The 18055-nt window shown below is 39.0% G+C and overlaps 1 protein-coding gene and 2 non-coding genes across 4 annotated transcripts in view; all 3 read left to right on the plus strand.

The window, feature by feature from the left end:
• LOC135222697 (mucin-2-like) overlaps positions 1 to 18055 on the plus strand; it is a 140945-nt gene that overhangs the window by 70459 nt on the left and 52431 nt on the right. The window lies entirely within an intron of this gene.
• On the plus strand, positions 4167 to 4238 carry Trnad-guc (transfer RNA aspartic acid (anticodon GUC)). The gene has a single exon. It is a non-coding gene; the product is annotated as a tRNA-Asp (tRNA).
• Positions 11991 to 12062, plus strand: Trnad-guc (transfer RNA aspartic acid (anticodon GUC)). The gene has a single exon. It is a non-coding gene; the product is annotated as a tRNA-Asp (tRNA).

Genomic DNA, 18055 nt, shown 5'->3' on the forward strand with positions numbered 1-18055 from the left:
GAGCGCGTATATCTCGTATAAGGATTGCTCTATTTATCCTACATGGCTGAACAAATGAATGCCATTAAATCACATCTAATATGGTATATACTTTATTAATGAGTCCAATGCTAATGACAGGAGTTTTTTCCATTACGACACTCAACCCTCTTGGGTGCTTTGTATTACCATATTATGCAACACCCCATACAACATGATAGGTGTAATCCATTACTGGCCTCACATGAGGTTAAATTCCAATGAAATGCAACCAAGCAGCACAGTACCATACCTTACCAGTCCTCGATAGTATAGTGGTGAGTATCCCCGCCTGTCACGCGGGAGGCCGGGGTTCGATTCCCCGTCGGGGAGGTACAATTATATTGATGGGTACTGCCAAGCTACCAATGAACTTTCTACTGCAATCGCATTTACTACGTACTGACGAGCTACCTATGATCTTTCTACTGCAACATATTATATTGATGGCGATTGACGAGCTACCCATGAACATTCTACTGCAGTCATATTATATTTATGGGGATTGATGAGCTACCCATGAACTTTCTACTGCAACCGTATTATATTAATGGGGATCGAAGAGCTAACCATGAACTTTCTACTGCAACCATGTAATATTTATGGGGATTGACGAGCTAACCATGAACTTTCCATTGCAACCATATTATATTAATGGGGATCGACGAGCTAACCATGAACTTTCTACTGCAACCGTATTATCTTGATGAGCTACCCATGAACTTCCTAATGCAACCGTATTATATTGGCGGGGATTGACGCTACCAATGAACTTTCTACTGCAACTGTATTATATTTATGGGGATCGACGACCTACCCATGAACTTTCTACTGCAACCATATTACATTTATGGGGATTGACGAGCTACCCATGAACTTTCAACAACAACCGAATAACCTAGTTTTAGAATTAATATGGCAGTGAGTGTCATATATATCTCTCGATGCTGCCACGTCAGAACTCAGTCAAAACTCCTACAGCGTTGACATACGAATTAACAAACTAATAATGCCTTCAAATTTACACAAATCTTCATTCATTTTTTGTGATTATTGTATGCATATACGGTAAATAAGTTGAAATTTTGTTGAAAATGAATATGCTGACAACTGTGTTCATTTTAACTTAACATAATCAAACCTAAATTAACCTACCTAATCTGACTCGGCATGATTTGGATCGCAATTGAACTATCCTTCCTCCATTTCGCCCAAAACTTGTCCTATCTGAACTGTTGAAAGTCCTAACCCAAATCAGAGATGACAGAAGTTTCAAGGAGTAAGTATATCTTAGTTCAATCAGACCACTGATCTGTTTAATAACTCTCCTAGGGCTGGCCCGAAGGATTAGATCTTTATTTACGTGGGAAAGAATCAACTAGTTATTTAGCAACGGGACCTACTGCTTATTGTGGGATCAGAACCACATTATATCGAGAAATGAATTTCTGATCACCAGAAATAAATTCCTCTGGTTCCACATTGGCGGCAGCGAACTCGGGCTACCATGATAAGCGAGTGCGTCCCCTCCTCCACTGTTGACACTAAAATGGGTGAACTTATCAGGAAAACTGCTTAGGCCGCTGTTGATAGAATATTGTCTATAATTGATATGCATGCACAAGAGATGTGCCATCAACTAACCCAATTGGTTAGCATTGTTCAAGCAATATAATTGATTTTCCGTTAATTTCAATACTAACATTGGTTTGAATTACCAATATATGAACTGGTCTTACATTATTTTCCCAAAATCTTGACCTACCTATACTCCATATGTAATCTCGTCATGTATGAGGTATATTACAACTATTCATACTGTGTGCTTTTAGACATGTATGTTCATTTCCAGTATAATTCTTGTCAATATATCATTATCTACGGTAAGATCACTGCATTATTACTACAGCCATGTACTATATGTATATTACTCTGATTACTATTATTCAAGTTCGAGCGCATGTATTTCGTATAAGGATTAGTCTATTTATCCTATGTGGTTGAACAAGTGAATGATATGTTCACTACACCTCATATGGCATATACTTTATTATTGAGTCCAATCCTAATGACAGGAGTTTTTTTCCATTACGACACTCGACCCTTTTGGGTGTTCTGTACTAACATATTATGCTACAACAAGGTAGGTGTAGTCCATTACTGGCCTCAAATGAGGTTAAATTCCAATGAAATGCAACCAAGCAACACATTTTCATTCCTTACCAGTCCTCGATAGTATAGTGGTGAGTATCCCCGCCTGTCACGCGGGAGCCGGGGTTCGATTCCCCGTCGGGGAGGTACAATTATATTGATGGATACTGCAAAGCTACCAATGAACTTTCTACTGCAATCGCATTTACTATGTACTGACGAGCTACCTATGATCTTTCTACTGCAACGTATTATATTGATGGGGATTTGACGAACTCCCAATGAACTTTCTACTGCAACCGTATTATATTTATGGGGATTGACGAGCTAACAATGAACTTTCTACTGCAACCGTATTATATTAATGGGGGATTGATGAGCTACTCATGAACTTTCTACTGCAGTCATATTATATTTATGGGGATTGACGAGCTACCCATGAACTTGCTACTGCAACCGTATTATATTTATGGGGATTGACGAGCTAACCATGAACTTTCTACTGCAACCATATTATATCTATGGGGATTGACGAGCTAACCATGAACTTTCTACTGCAACCGTATTATATCTATGGGGATTGACGAGCTAACCATGAACTTCTTAATGCAACCGTGTTATATTGGCGGGGATTGACGCTACAAATGAAGTTTCCACAACAACCGAATAACCTAGTTTTAGAATTAATATGGCAGTGAGTGTCATATATATCTCTCGATGCTGCCACGTCAGAACTCAGTCAAAACTCCTACAGCGTTGACATACGAATTAACAAACTCAAAATGCCTTCAAAGTTACACAAATCTTCATTCATTTTTGGAGGGCATTGTGGTTATTGTATGCATACACAGTAAATAAGTTGAAATTTTGTTGAAAATTAATATGCTGACAATTGTGATAATTTTAATTTAACATAATCAAACCTAAATTAACCTACCTATTCTGACTCGACATGATTTGGATCGCAATTGCTGAACACTGGTAAATAACCTCGTTAATTTAGATGTAGCTATCTTCAATTTTCAGACAGTCATGATAGAAACAATAGTTTTAAACGCAAGGATCTGATTAATAACTCTTCTAGGGCTGATTAATAACTCTCCTAGGGCTGGCTCGAAAGATTGGATCTTTATTTACGTGGCAAAGAATCAACTAGTTATTTAGCAACGGGACCTACTGCTTATTGTGGGATCAGAACCACATTATATCGAGAAATGAATTTCTAATCACCACAAATAAATTCCTCTGGTTCCACATTGGCGGCAGCGAACTCGGGCTACCATGATAAGCGAGTGCGTCCCCTCCTCCACTGTTGACACTAAAATGGGTGAACTTATCAGGAAAACTGCTTAGGCTGCTGTTGATAGAATATTGTCTATAATTGATATGCATGCACAAGAGATGTGCCTTCAGCTCACCCAATTGGTTAGCATTGTTCAAGCAATATAATTGATTTTCGGTTAATTTCAATACTGACATTGGTTTGAATTACCAATATATGAACTGGTCTTACATTATTTTCCCAAAATCTTGACCTACCTATACTCCATGTGTAATCTCGTCATGTATGAGGTGTATTACAACTATTCATACTACGTTCTTTTATACATTTATGTTCATTTTCAGTATTCTTATTATTAATATATCGTTATCTACGGTAAGGCCAATGCATTATTACTACAGCCATATATATGTGTATTACTCTGATTACTATTATTCAAGTTCGAGCGCGTGTATCTCGTATAAGAATTAGTCTATTTATCCTACGTGGTTGAACAAGTGAATGATATGTTCACTACACCTCAAATGGCATATACTTTATTATTGAGTCCAATCCTAATGACAGGAGATTTTTTCCATTACGACACTCAACCCTTTTGGGTGCTCTGTACTAACATATTATACTACAACAAGATAGGTGTAGTCCATTACTGGCCTCACATGAGGTTAAATTCCAATGAAATACAACCAAGCAACACATTTTCATTCCTTACCAGTCCTCGATAGTATAGTGGTGAGTATCCCCGCCTGTCACGCGGGAGGCCGGGGTTCGATTCCCCGTCGGGGAGGTTCAATTATATTAGAGGGGCCTGATGAATTGCTTATGAACTGTCTACTTGAAGCGTGTACTGTACATGGAGACGTTTTAATTAGCCACGTTAAAACTAAGTCAAACTGCAATGGACCCCAATGAAAATAAGTTTTGAACCCTTAAAGTTTGACAAATTTTAATTCATTCTTGGATCGTACTGTGATATGTTCAAATTTTACTGAAAATTAAATTGTTTATAACTGTTTACATTTCAACCAAACTTCATCCAACATTACCAACTTAAATTAATCATCCTATACTTTTCAAGATTTGGATTTCAATTACTAAAGAATATTAAATAGCTTTGTTAATTCATGTGACTATCTGAAATTTTCGGAAAGTTTGGATTGTGATGCTGGTTTTAAAAATATCAAAAACTTCATTCTTGTAATCTTTATCTACCTACAATATGTACAGTCTTAACTTTGTGCCTAGAAAACATGTTTCTGTGGGTAATCCTGCTCTTGGTAACAAAGAACATATTCTGAGTTATGTGAAAAATAATATGGCTGACATTTTCAAGACAGCTGTTCAAGTTGTTGCAGATAAAATATAGCATATCGTTGATATACGTGTACAAGAGGTGTGCCATCAAATGATCCAACTGCTTTAGCATCGTAAATAATTAGGTACTGTTTCATTTAGCCTTGGCACTGACACTGATTTTAATTCCAATAATATTTGTGAATTTGTCTTACATCATTTTGCCAAAATCTTGACCAGCATGTACTACCTCATTTTGATATAAACGGGCATTTCATGCATAATCTTGGTCTTTGAAACAGGAATATTCCATCAACTTCCTGGCTGTCAAGTATAGGGGTATTACAACTATTCATACAGGTTGTATGTTCATTTCCAGTATAATTATAATTACAGTTATAACTGTTACTAATGCCATGATATGTGTATTACTCTGATTACTATTATTAAGGTTCGAGGGGATGCATCTCATAATAGCCTGTTCATCATACGGATGGATGGATGTATGAGTTTTAGGGCAAAAGCCCAGGCACTGGGGCCAAAGAAGCCATTCAGCGCAGTAATGGAGATTAAATAAATTACATTATGAATGAGTTAATAAGTGTATGAAGAAAATGGTTCATATATAAATTACCATATGAGAAATGAATGAATTAATGAAGAAATAAATGAAGAAAATGCTTAATAAATAAATATATATATCTATGATGTGATAGCTAAAAAATAATTAAATGTTATTAAAAATATTTATAGACTTTAAAAAGGAGATGAGAGCAGAAATATCTGCTTCATCTCCCAAAATATCACAAAGGGATTTACCCCTAAGATATATCTCTCTCTGGTTAAAATATCTGGGGCAAGCAACCAGAATGTGCTCCACTGTTAGCATCTCGCCACCGCAAGCACACTCTGGGAGGCTGCCCCCTTCTAAAATAAACTGATGGGTCAAATAAGTGTGCCCAATCCTCAGTCTGCTTAAAACTATTTCTGTTCGCCTATCAGACTGGAAAGACGAAGGCCACGGCAATATATTATTTCTAATATTTCTGTACTTTCTATTATTGGCAAGATGAGTAGTCCATCTTTCTTGCCATTTGCTTAAAATATAAGACCTAAAAGGACCTTTTAGATCTGTATGAGGCACTTTACTAAAGGCTGTTTCTGAGGAGACACTAGCAGCTTTCGCTTCCCTATCTGCCATCTCGTTTCCGCAAATCCCCACATGTGAAGGGACCCAACAGAAAGAGACAGATTTACGCAAATAATACAAATGGAGGAGCGATTCCTGAACTTTTTGAACTAACGGATGGAAGCTATTGAATTTTTTAATAGCTTCTAAAGTGCTTTTCGAATCAGAGTAAATGACAAAATTAGTGTCGCTACTTTGAACAACTATATCCAAGGCAGAGACTATGGCTGTTAATTCTGCTGTGAATATGGATGCAAAGTCAGGTAGTTTAGCTGTATATGCTGTATCACCAAGGATAACTGCACAGCCAACACCACTACCTGACTTTGATCCGTATATATTTTTGTCACATTAGTATGGACAGTTTCGTGCTCCAAGAATTTTCCCCTAATCTCTTCCTCAGGACAGTCTTTTTTGTTAAATGCTTTTTTGCACACAGATGCTTCTGGAATAAGCCATGGAGGATACACAGGATGTTTTACTTCCATGACTTTTTGGGATTTAAGATTATTACCCCTAACATCTTCATTTAGTCTAACTTGGAATGGTCTAGAGGCTCTTATACCAGAAAAGACCCGTGAGTCTGCTTCCCTCAGCACCTGGAAAGAGGGATTTTGGGAGCACTTTTAATTCTAGCCATGTACCTTAATCCTAGTTCTTGCCTTCTCAAATCAAGGGGAAGTTGGTTAGTATCAACATATATGCTTTCAACAGGCGAAGTTCTAAAAAACCCTGAGCATATTCTCAGCCCCATATTGTGACAACATCTAGTTCCTTCAGCCTGGTTTGACAAGCTGAGGAATAAATCTGACAGCCATAGTCTAGCTTGGACCTACACAACGAGTCATATAGTCTCAGCAGGGATTTTTTATCAGCTCCCCAACTAAATCCAGAAACAACCTTTAAAATATTCAGAGATTGTTTAACCTTAATCTTTAAGGAGTTTATGTGGCTGGCCCATGTCAATTTCTGGTCAATAGTCATTCCCAAAAATTTCACTTCATTTTCATAAGGAATGATAGATCCTTTTAAACTGAGTGTGGGAACCTCTTCCACACGCTGGCACCTAGTAAATCTTACAGAAACTGTTTTAGAGGAGGAGAATTTAAACCATCTCATCAGCCCACTTTGTAATGGCATTAACAGACCTTTGCAGATGTTTACATACTGACAAGGCATCATATCCTGTGCAGTATATTGCAAGGTCATCAACAAAAAGTGAGCATTTAACAGGTGATGATATTTGTTGGACTATACTGTTTATTGCCACTGAAAAAAGTGTTATGCTTAAAAACGCTTCCTTGTGGAACACCCTCCTCCTGCACAAAAGGTTGGGAGGGAGAGTGGTTGCCCACTCTAACCTTAAAGAAGCTCTCTGTTAAAAAGGAATATACAAATCTAATCATTCTTCCACATATGCCCATCTTGTGCAATTGTTTTATGATGCCAATTCTCCAAGTAGTGTCATATGTTTTCTCAAGGTCGAAAAATACGCCAATAGTCTGACATCGTTTGGCAAATCCTTGCTGGATATTTGATTGGTCAGCCTCAGCAAGGGATCAAGGGTGGAACGATTTTTCCTGAAACCAAATTGAAATGGAGATATTAGTCCTTTTGCTTCCAAGTGCCAAACTAATCTGGTGTTTATCATTTTTTCCATCAGCTTACACACACAGCTGGTAAGAGCTATTGGTCTATAGCTGGTGGCTTGGGAAGCGTCTTTATTAGGCTTTTTTATGGGAACAATTATGGATATTTTCCAGTCCTTGGGTAAAATTCCAGTTTCCCATATTTTGTTTATAATCTTGAGTAGATACTTTTTGGCATCATCTGGGAGGTGTGTTTAAGCATTTCATATAAAACTGAATCACCCCCTGGAGCTGTTGATTCAGTTGAAGAGAGTGCCTCCCGAAATTCTCTTAAGGAAAATTTGTGATTGTATGGTTCAGATTTTCCAGATTCAAATTTCAGAGTCATTTCCGGCCATTCCGAATTCTTGAAATTCTAGAGAATAATTGTCAGGGCTAGAAACTTGAGAAAAGTGTTTTCCCAGCTCATTGGCAACTTCAGTGGGCTCTGTGATCAGAGTGTTATTGACCTTTAATGAGGGTAATGGTGACGCAACAAATTTTCCACTTAGTTTCCTGATTTTGCGCCACACCACTCTCAATGGAGTTTTGGAATTTATTCCATTGATATAGTAAAGCCAACTTTCTCTTTTGGCTTTCTTGTAAAAGCGCCACTGCTTGGCTAACGCACGATTATAGATTAATTTAGACTGAGGGGAGCCACTAGTTTTGTATCGTCGGTAGCACTTCCTAGTGACATTCCTCAGAATACCACATGTCTTATTCCACCAGGGAACTGCAGGTCTACGAGGTTTACCTTTTGTCTTGGGAATCGAGCCCTCAGCACTCTTCAGAGTGGATTCAATGAAGTAGTCATAGGCATCCAGGTGAGAATGAAATGACTCAAACTTCCTATCTAGATTGACTCCTTTACTGAACTTGTCCCAGTCAGCATTTTCTACCTTCCACTTAGGTAATGTTTCAGATGGAGCATTTACAACATATTTCAGATGGATCGGGTAATGATCACTTCCATTCAAATCTTCATTAACAGACCAGTTAAAGTCAAGGTGGATATTTGTTGAGGAAATACTAAGGTCCAGTGCAGAGAGATGATTATTATGAATGCTGTGGAAGGTCATTGACCCATTATTATATAGGGCGACATCATTCGTGTCAATAAGGTCCTCGATTATTTTCCCTTTGCTGTCTAAACACCGATTTCCCCAAAGGGGGTTGTGGGCTTTAAAATCTCCTAATAAGAGAAAAAGGAAGTTGGTTAATCAAGGACTGAATATCTCCAATGTTAAAAGAAAGATCTGGTGGGAGGTATAATGAACAAACCGTTATCCTTTTGTCTAATATGACTGAGACAGCACAGCTTGTAGAGTTGTATTTAATTGTATTGTGGAGTGCTGCAGAGATTTATTAACAATAATTGCAGCACCTCCATGGGCACGATCACCAATTGGGGGAAAAGAGTTAAAAATAGCATAATCAAGTCCAGGATTATAAGGAGAGTTACCTAACATAGTCTCCTGCAGGCATACAATCCCTGGATTGAATTCATGCATTAAAACTTTAAAGTCTTCTGTCCGGGCTCTGAGACCCTTACAGTTCCACTGAAGGACATCGAACGTGAATGTTAAGGTGGTAATGTACTACTTCCCACTCTTTGAAGGGGAAGTACTGATCGTAGGGTGGAGAGGAAAATTCTCCTTAATAAGAGATTGTTTTCTTGATCCCTTTTCATCTTTATCAGAGATTAGGGTTCTTTGCCGACAAACAGCTTTCTGAATTCGAGGCTGATGCTCAGAAATTTTACTATGATTAGGTGCATCACTACTGCTATTAGTCTTGGGGCGGCAAGACTGATGAGAACTCGCATGTCTTTGAACTGGGTCTGCTTTCGGAACTATCTTCCTTGGCGGAGAGACCTCTTCCAGAACACTGTACCCATTTGAAGTTTTTATTATAAAACTTTCATTATTCGGGGATGTGTTTCTTATACGCTTCCTGGTGGGCTCAGCTTTAGTTTTATCATGTTTCTTAGTAACTGTGATAATTGATGGATCCGAGCTAGATCTCTCTAGTTTGGACCACTCCTTTGGTTGCTTCTTGATGATGATATTATTTGTGGATGTTTGCAAACTTTGCTTAGGGGCTGAATTTGCAACCGTTACATTTGTATCAACATGAGAGGATAAATTGTCCATGCTTTTGGAAGAAAATTTTTAGTATTGGGCTTCAAAGCACTTGCTGACATAAGTTTCCGATTATTATTTCCTGTGCAAGGAGAAACAGGTTTCCAATGCTTACTGTTATATTCTATTACTGGTGGCCTCTCATTGCTAGAGCTCTTCATCAACTTTATTACAGAAGCATAGGTAGAGTTGGCACTCTTGTTAGCCCCCATTACCACACGCTTTGCTGCACTGATGCTGAGATGTTCATTATCAGCCACTGCCAACACATCTTGCTCAAACTTGTATCTGAGGCAAGTCCTACTGTTTGGAGAATGATCACACTTGCACTGGAAACAATAATGGGCTGCTTCGCACTTGTCCAAATTGTCATGCTCAGCAGAGCACACAGAACATCTCTTATTGTTTCCACATGAGTCTTGAATGTGGCCATATTCGAAACATTTGCGACATTGTTTAGGGTTTCTTTTATATTTTTTGACTTGCATCCTCTCATGGCCAACATTGATGGTATCAGGCAAGTAATTGGAGGAGAAAGTTAAAAGCATAGCTGCATCCCCTCCCAATTTTTTTACATGAGATACACAAGGAGGGCACCTTAGGAGAATCTCCTCCTCATTAAAAACATGCAAGTCTCTTGAATAAACTACCCCTTTCAGCGTGTTAAAGAATCTGTGCGATGTTATAGCCTCAATATTTCCACTTTCTGGGGGTTTAAACTTTGATAATAAAATAGCTTGCGTCTCATTGCCTGCTTTTATGAGTAAGTTCTTTCCATATCGTTTCAGATTACCAATAGGAATAGAACCCACTTTGTTCTCAATACATTCTGCAGCTTTAATGAAATTTTTCCTTCCCTCTTTATAACTGGCAACATGCCATATAGGGGGAGGAAGCGTCCTGATATATGTTGCTGGTCCACATTCTTCATTCTTAGGAACAAAATCGAATGGCTCATCATTCAAATTCCTCACCGAAAACACCTTGGTGCTTAAAACAGAGTCATTTAGAATGTGGCCATTTAAATTCGTTTGTGCCTCACTAGCTTCTTGGGAGAGGAAAATCTAATGTATGCAGAAAAAGACTGCTTGTCTTTTTCTAGAAGATATCTTAATCCTCTCCACCTTACCAAACTGTCTTGCGACACTATGCAAGCACTCGTAGTCTAACGAAAGGCTTGCATTAGTGCAATAAAGCACTCTATTGTTCATATCAAATCCACCAGTTTTAGTAGCACCCTGGTGTCTCGGTGCATGGTTCTTTGTGATAGCCGAGCTCATATCCGTGTCCATGCCTGAAGTTGTCGCCAGTGCCGTTAAGTCGTCAGATCCAGGGGAGGGCAAACATTGGTCGATATCCATAGATTCAAATATAATTGTAGACTGCTTGGTTATATCAAGGAGGTATCGTGGGTCAGTCAGGTATTCAAATTCTCCACCAATGGCACAAGTGAGAGTCGACTCCCAATTGGTTTCCACCCATACCCTACCCTTACGGGATAGCACCAATACGCTTGCAGTGGCCCAGGTATAAGCCTATCTGCCTGCTGGGAGTTCTGCCCCCACTAATGGGGACCGACTCCCCACTCCAAACGTATTGGTGGGCTTCCGGACAAAAGCCAAGAGTCCCATCCCAAACACCAGCCCCCCCTGGATTCCGATGGGCTGATGTTTGGAGATGGTTCCGCCCTCAAGGTAGCAATGGGAGGGTCCCATCACTACCTCTTGGGTCCAAACCATATCAGGTGGCGACTCAACCACCACAACTCCCACAATTAGCTTCGAATGCAAACCCCTTCCAAAACACGATCCCTTCTCAGACTCACCTAAGCAGTAAAATTTAACAAAAGTGGAAAATTCCACATAATTAATCCGGAATGCTAATAAAAAATATTACATGAAGGAGGAGGATGTAGTAAGAATGAAAAATTGCAGAAAGAAGGAAAAGTTCTGACTAATTTAGTTGGATCAGCAGCTGGGCCCCAAGGACCACTGAGAAAACAACCCCACCAGGCATCAGAGCCCAGCTGTTGGTCCCTAAGCCCCCTACCCACGCCAAGGGGTCAGCATCTAGGGGGTGTTCATCATACGTGGCTGAACAAGTGAATGATATATTTTCAAATCTCATATGGTATATACTTTGGTATTGAGCCCTAGGGTGCTTTGTATAATCGTACTGTTACACTCCATGCAACAAGACAGGTGTCGTCCATTAAACTACCTCTCACGAGGTTAAATTCAATTCCAAGGAAATACAATTAAGCAAAACATTTTCATTCCCATCAGTCCTCGATAGTATAGTGGTGAGTATCCCCGCCTGTCACGCGGGAGGCCGGGGTTCGATTCCCCGTCGGGGAGGTACAATTATATTGGAGGGGATTGACGAGCTGCTAATGATTGACTGCTTGAAATGTATAACTAGGTATGTTTTAACATCCTTGAAAACATTTCCAGGGTGATAATAGCAGCGAAAATTAATGGAAAACTGCTACACCTTATTCACTGCGCTGCTTACAAATGCAAATAAGCTTAAATGCCTTTAAATTTTGACAAATTACCAACCTAAATTATTCATTCTAGATTTTCCTAGATTTGGATCGCAACTGCTAAAGAGCCGTAAATAGCATTGCTCACTAATGTGATCATCTGGTATTTTCATATAGTTTGGAGAGTGATATTGGTTTTAAAATAACATAAACAACTCCATTCGCCAAATATGTAAAGTCTGAACTTAGTGGACAGAAAATATATGTTTCAGAGAGTAGCCTAAGCTTGGTCTTGGAAACAAGAATGTTTTGAGAGATGTACAGAATAACATGACTGGGATTTTCAAAAATGTTGTTCAGGTTGTAGATACAATATTGTATGTCACTGATATAACTGCACAATAGTTGTGTCATTGTAGTATTGTAAGCATTGTAAATAATTCAGTCCAGTTTCAGTTACTTTCGACAGTGACACCGATTTTAATTCTAATGGTATTTATGTGAAACTGGTCTTACATCATTTTGTCAAAATCTTGACGTACCTATATTTCTTTATGGTGAGATATAAAATGGACATTTCATGCGTATTTATCTTGCTCTTTGAAGTTGTTGTTTTAGATTAAGCTGGCCTTATGCCAGCACGGGCTCTTGCTCAGAGAGCAGCCCGTAGAAACACAAAGCACTTCCATCAGCTCCCCGGCTGTTATGTACACTGGGTGTATTACTGCTATTCTTATTGTTTAATTTTGGGTATTTCCACTATTATTATCACCTAAATGACCACTACCTTTACTCAAATGTTAAAATAAAACATAAAATCTAGGTCAAAGACCAAGCGCTGGCACTTGTGAGGTTATTCAGCGCTGAAACGGAAACTGACAATAAGGTTACTAACAAGAGGAAAACCTCGTAGTTGCGCTACGAATCAATGTCAGGAGAAGGTGGAAAGTATGATGGAAAAAAGAGAATATGAATGGAGGTACAGTTAAAGGAATGAAAGGGATTGCCGAAGGGGCGCTGACCTGACATTGCCTTAGTACTGCCACTACAGTGTATGCGTATCACTTTTATTTACGTGGTAGCAATGTATATAACGTTTGGAAGGGTTAGTCTTCTTCCCTATGTGGATGAATTTGTCAATTAAATGTTCAATACAACTCAAATTGTACTTTCAAGTTAAACCCAGTGTAATGACGTTATATGACCCATAAACTACTCACACGAGGCACAATCAAATTCCTAAGAAAAACGAAAATGTAAAACATTTTCGATTTCGCCTGTCCTCGATAGTATAGTGGTTAGTATCCCCGCCTGTCACGCGGGAGGCCGGGGTTCGATTCCCCGCCGGGGAGACGCAATTCTTTTCAAAGGGCCGACAAAATGCTCATGAGGTGTTTACTGCTAAGGTGTAAAAACGTGGTGAACTTAAGTTTTAACATTTGATTCCACTGCATCGAGACCCCTTTAAAACTGAAGAATTTGCTTTTCATACTGAACAAACGGATTCTTTAAACATTGTTTATATATTGAACAAGGGCTTCTTTAAAAAAAATTATACTGACCGAGGGATTTTCTATAAACAATTTTATATTGAGCATGGGATTCTTTAAAAAAAATTATAATGAACAAGTGATTCTTTAAAAACAATTTTATAATTAACATGGGATTCTTTAACAAAAATTACAATGAACAAGGGATTCTCTAAAAAAAATTATAATGAACAAGGGATTCTTTTAAAAAATTTATAATGAACAAGGGATTCTTTAAAAAAAAAATTACAATGAACAAGGGATTCTTTAAAAAAAAATATAATGAACAAGGGATTCTTTAAAAAGCTTTATAATGAACAAGGGATTCTTTAAAAAATTTATAATGAACAAAGGATTATTTTAAAAATTATAATGAACAAGGTATTCTTTAAAATAAATTATACTGAACATGAGAGGCTTAAAAAATTGTTTATACTGAAGGGATTCGTTAAAAGCATCTTTTTAAAATTCAAGAATAATCAATAATAATTTACCGTACAGTATTTAACTCAATTTTTGCTGGCAACAATGTTAACGACAGTAATCTCTTCCTCCCGACTTCTTTATAATGCAATATCCAACACAATCAAAACTAAACTGACCTGTTCAAATTATGGACGAATTGGTTACCGTTTATTGATAAGAAATTGGCCTATTCTACTTCTGGATAAGCTGGTTACAATTGCTTTGATATCCAGTGTCTCCTCAAATCATGTACTTATCTACGAATTTCGAAAAGTTCCGACAGCAACATTGGTTGGAAACCGAGTAAAAAGTAATTTCACCAAAACACAATACCTTAACGCCTCTTGACCTAACAACACCACCATGAAAAGCGTCAATGTAATACAGTACCAATTTATTCTAGAATACAAAGAAAGCCCATTCAAGGGGGACATCGGGCTCTTTCAGATGAACATCATGTGCAGAGGTCACCTTGTTCCATTGACTGGTTAAGATTCACTTGTTCATGATGAATAACCTTGGTTTATTTTTCGATTAGAAATCGTGCCGCTGATCAGCCACTGCTGTGAAAAGGCTCGATGTTTACTAGTTTAGGCACCGGATATCCTAATCAGTGATAACCCAGCTAGAAATTCTGTTTGTAAACACAACGGAGAACGAGAGCATGAACTGATAAGGAATGACAGAACAGGGGAGGATGGGTGCTCAAATAGGAATAATTTCGTCTCACGGTTTCATACCCCGTAGGAGGATATTGCCTTCAGTGCACCTCACGGGGTGCACTGCAGGCATTACTAAACGTTCTTAGCAGCATTCCTTCGGCCCATAGCTGCATCCCCTTTCATTCCTTGTACTGTACCTCCATTTCTATTATCTTTCTTGCATCTTGCCATCCACCCTCTCAACAATTATTTCAACTGCAAGGTTTTCATCCTGTTCCACCTTTCAAGCCAACCTACTGGTAATTTCCCTTCCAGCACTGAATAACCTTGTAGGTTCCAGCACTTGGTCTTTGGCCTAAACCCTATATTCCATAGGTTCTTATTCCGGGAAGAGGGTGAGTTGATGAGTATCGGCAGAGCAATCCACGCCACAAAGGTGTCTGTGACCGAGGAGCAAGAGTTTACCAAACAACCAGAAGGCCTGACTCTTAAGCCAGGAGTTCATGAGCCATTCTGTGGCGCCAACAGGGTGACTCGTGTACTTCTGGTCTAAATGCCCCCATACACTGAACGATTATTTGCACTCTGTATCGTTCGCAAAAACATTGTGTATGGCCTTGTCAGAATGCAAAAGTGGGCGGAGCTTCGTGTCTGAACGATCTCAGCGGGAATCTGTCACGACCAGGACCAGGTTGCTGGCTTGCGACTTAAGTCTGTCATACACAGATCGTTCAAAGTATGGGTTTGTCTGACGATATCACGCTATCGCGCGCGTCTCTTCTAGAGATGATGCCATGTCTTCTCGAAACAAAATCTTTGTTCAGACTGAAATCGGTGCGGAACTCGTTCATTCTGCATGAATAGTATGTGTGTGGGTCGATAACGACAATCGTTCACAGTCGTTCAGACAATCGTTCAGTGTATGGGGGCCTTAAGAGTCTGCAAGGAACTTCATTGGTGACGTGTAGCCCAAAGCCGTGACTGAAATGATTTTGAGAGAGCCATCTTGGCAGCGGTATTGCATCAGGGTTCAAAACCCTCAGGCTACGTTGACTGAATTGAAAATTTCGGCCTAAATGATAAGCGCTGGGACCTATGAGTTCGTTCAGCGCTCAAAGCAAAATGAGAGTTAAAATGCCTTAATGATGTAACAGGAGGAAAACCTCGCAGTTGCAATATGAAATAATTGTTAGAAAAGGGTGGAAAGTACAATGGAAGAAAGGGAATCCGAACGGAGGTACTGTAAAGGGAATGAAAAGGGGTTGCAGCTAGGGACCGAAGGGACGCTGCAAAGAACCTTTAGTAATGCCTTCAGTGCACAGCGTGAGGTATACTGACTGCACTATTCCTCCTACGGAGCTCAGGCTAGGTAAAGGATGCGAGTGTTAGGTTGGCCTGAGATAGGTAACATCAGTCCACCATGTGAACAAAAAAAAAAAAAAAAAAAAAAAAAAAAAAACATTGTAAATATTTCACCATGTTAATTTGAGTTATGTATTTAACTGGTATCCAATTAAGGAACAAGCATTAAGGCCTATTACATATTCAGATGTTACTGAAGAAGGAATCAGAGGCTGAATATGGCAATGATTACGGTCTCTCTCTCGAGGCAATCATAAATAAAAAATGTCAAGAATCATCCATCCAGTTTATACTAGTATAAAAATTATCAAATTAATAATGCCTTTAAAACTTCACCTACTTTATAACGCTGGATCGTGCAGGAGTAGGCTCAAATATTTGCTGACAATTAAGATGCCAATGACTGTTTTCATCTCGCCCTAACTTCATGTCTCCACATCCAGCCTAGCCTAACTTTAACCCGAACTCCTCTGTACTTCACCCCCCAAATGTTGATGAGAATGATGAATGGGGTGAAAACATGCGAACGGGAAGAAGAAATGTAATAGAAACACGCTCAGAGGACTGACACTCAATAAACTCGAAGCATCTAGTCCAAGATCTGAGAGAGAGAGAGAGAGAGAGAAGAGGAGAGAGAGAAGAAGAGAGAGAGAGAGAGAGAGAGAGAGAGAGAGAGAGAGAGAGAGAGAGAGAGAGAAAGTCGCGTTTGTTATCCACACATGCTGCACATCTCAGTAACTTTCAATGACGTCAGTGGTCTTTCAAGTTGTCGACCAGTGGCGTGCAGTATCACAAGCTTTTCCATTATGTTGGTGCCCTAAAATGGAATGAAATATATATAGTTTAGGCCAAAGGCCAAGCACTAGGACCTATGAAGTCATTCAGCGCTGAAATGGAAATTGAGAGTAGGTAGGTTTGAAAGGTGTAACAAGAGGAAAACCTCAAAGCAGTTGCGCTATGAAATAATTATTACGAGGGTGGATAGCAAGATGAAATATAGATACGAATGGAGGTACATGGTGCCCTAAAAGGGCATTTTGGTCCTGGGGTAAAGGTCTCCAGATATCCCTTCACTCAACCCCCCCCCCCTCTCTCTCTCTCTATAAAACATAAAAAAACAGGCATACCTTAATTACACCATCAATCGAGTGCCAATTCTCCCATGTATACTACCTACACCTCTCTCACTACCCTACAAACATAAGGAATTACCAAAGTAAACACCAATAAACCGTTTTGGTCCGAAGCTTCTTAAACATTTTCTGTAAAAACTTCAGAAGCATCATCGCCTTTCAAGAAACCTTCCTTTGACACCATACAACCTTGCCATCTATGATTCAGACCATGAGGACCTCAAAGCCTCTTCAGCTTCGATGACAGAAGGTTATCCAGAAAGGAGGTTTATTATCAAACAATACTCGGCCTTCAAGTCAACGTAGCCGATGTGAAGATCTCAATAATGTGTACATAAGCCAGGAGACTCTCACAACTTTTGCTTGGCCTTAAGTGATTTACAAAACACTATGGATTATTCACGACTATGCAACATTTGCATAGTGTTTGTTCCCTGAAAACAATTTTATTTCATGTTTTAATAAACTTCATTCAAAATCACTCAAAATCAGCGAAGTTTATTTCATGTTTTAACATAATTCAAACTCTCTCTTAAAATTAGCGGTGCATCTTTACTGCCCCATCTCAAACTTGAAAAGATTAACAGCTGATTTAACCTTGGCTGGACCGCTCTTTAACATTTCACTGGCTATACGAGTCTGTTGTGAAGTGCAATATTTTGCGTGAGCTTGCAAAATAATATTGCATGTTACAGCCAACAGACCACTCCTCCC

The sequence above is a fragment of the Macrobrachium nipponense genome, chromosome 8 (genome assembly GCF_015104395.2).
Source record: "Macrobrachium nipponense isolate FS-2020 chromosome 8, ASM1510439v2, whole genome shotgun sequence".
Taxonomy (NCBI): Eukaryota; Metazoa; Arthropoda; class Malacostraca; order Decapoda; family Palaemonidae; genus Macrobrachium; species Macrobrachium nipponense.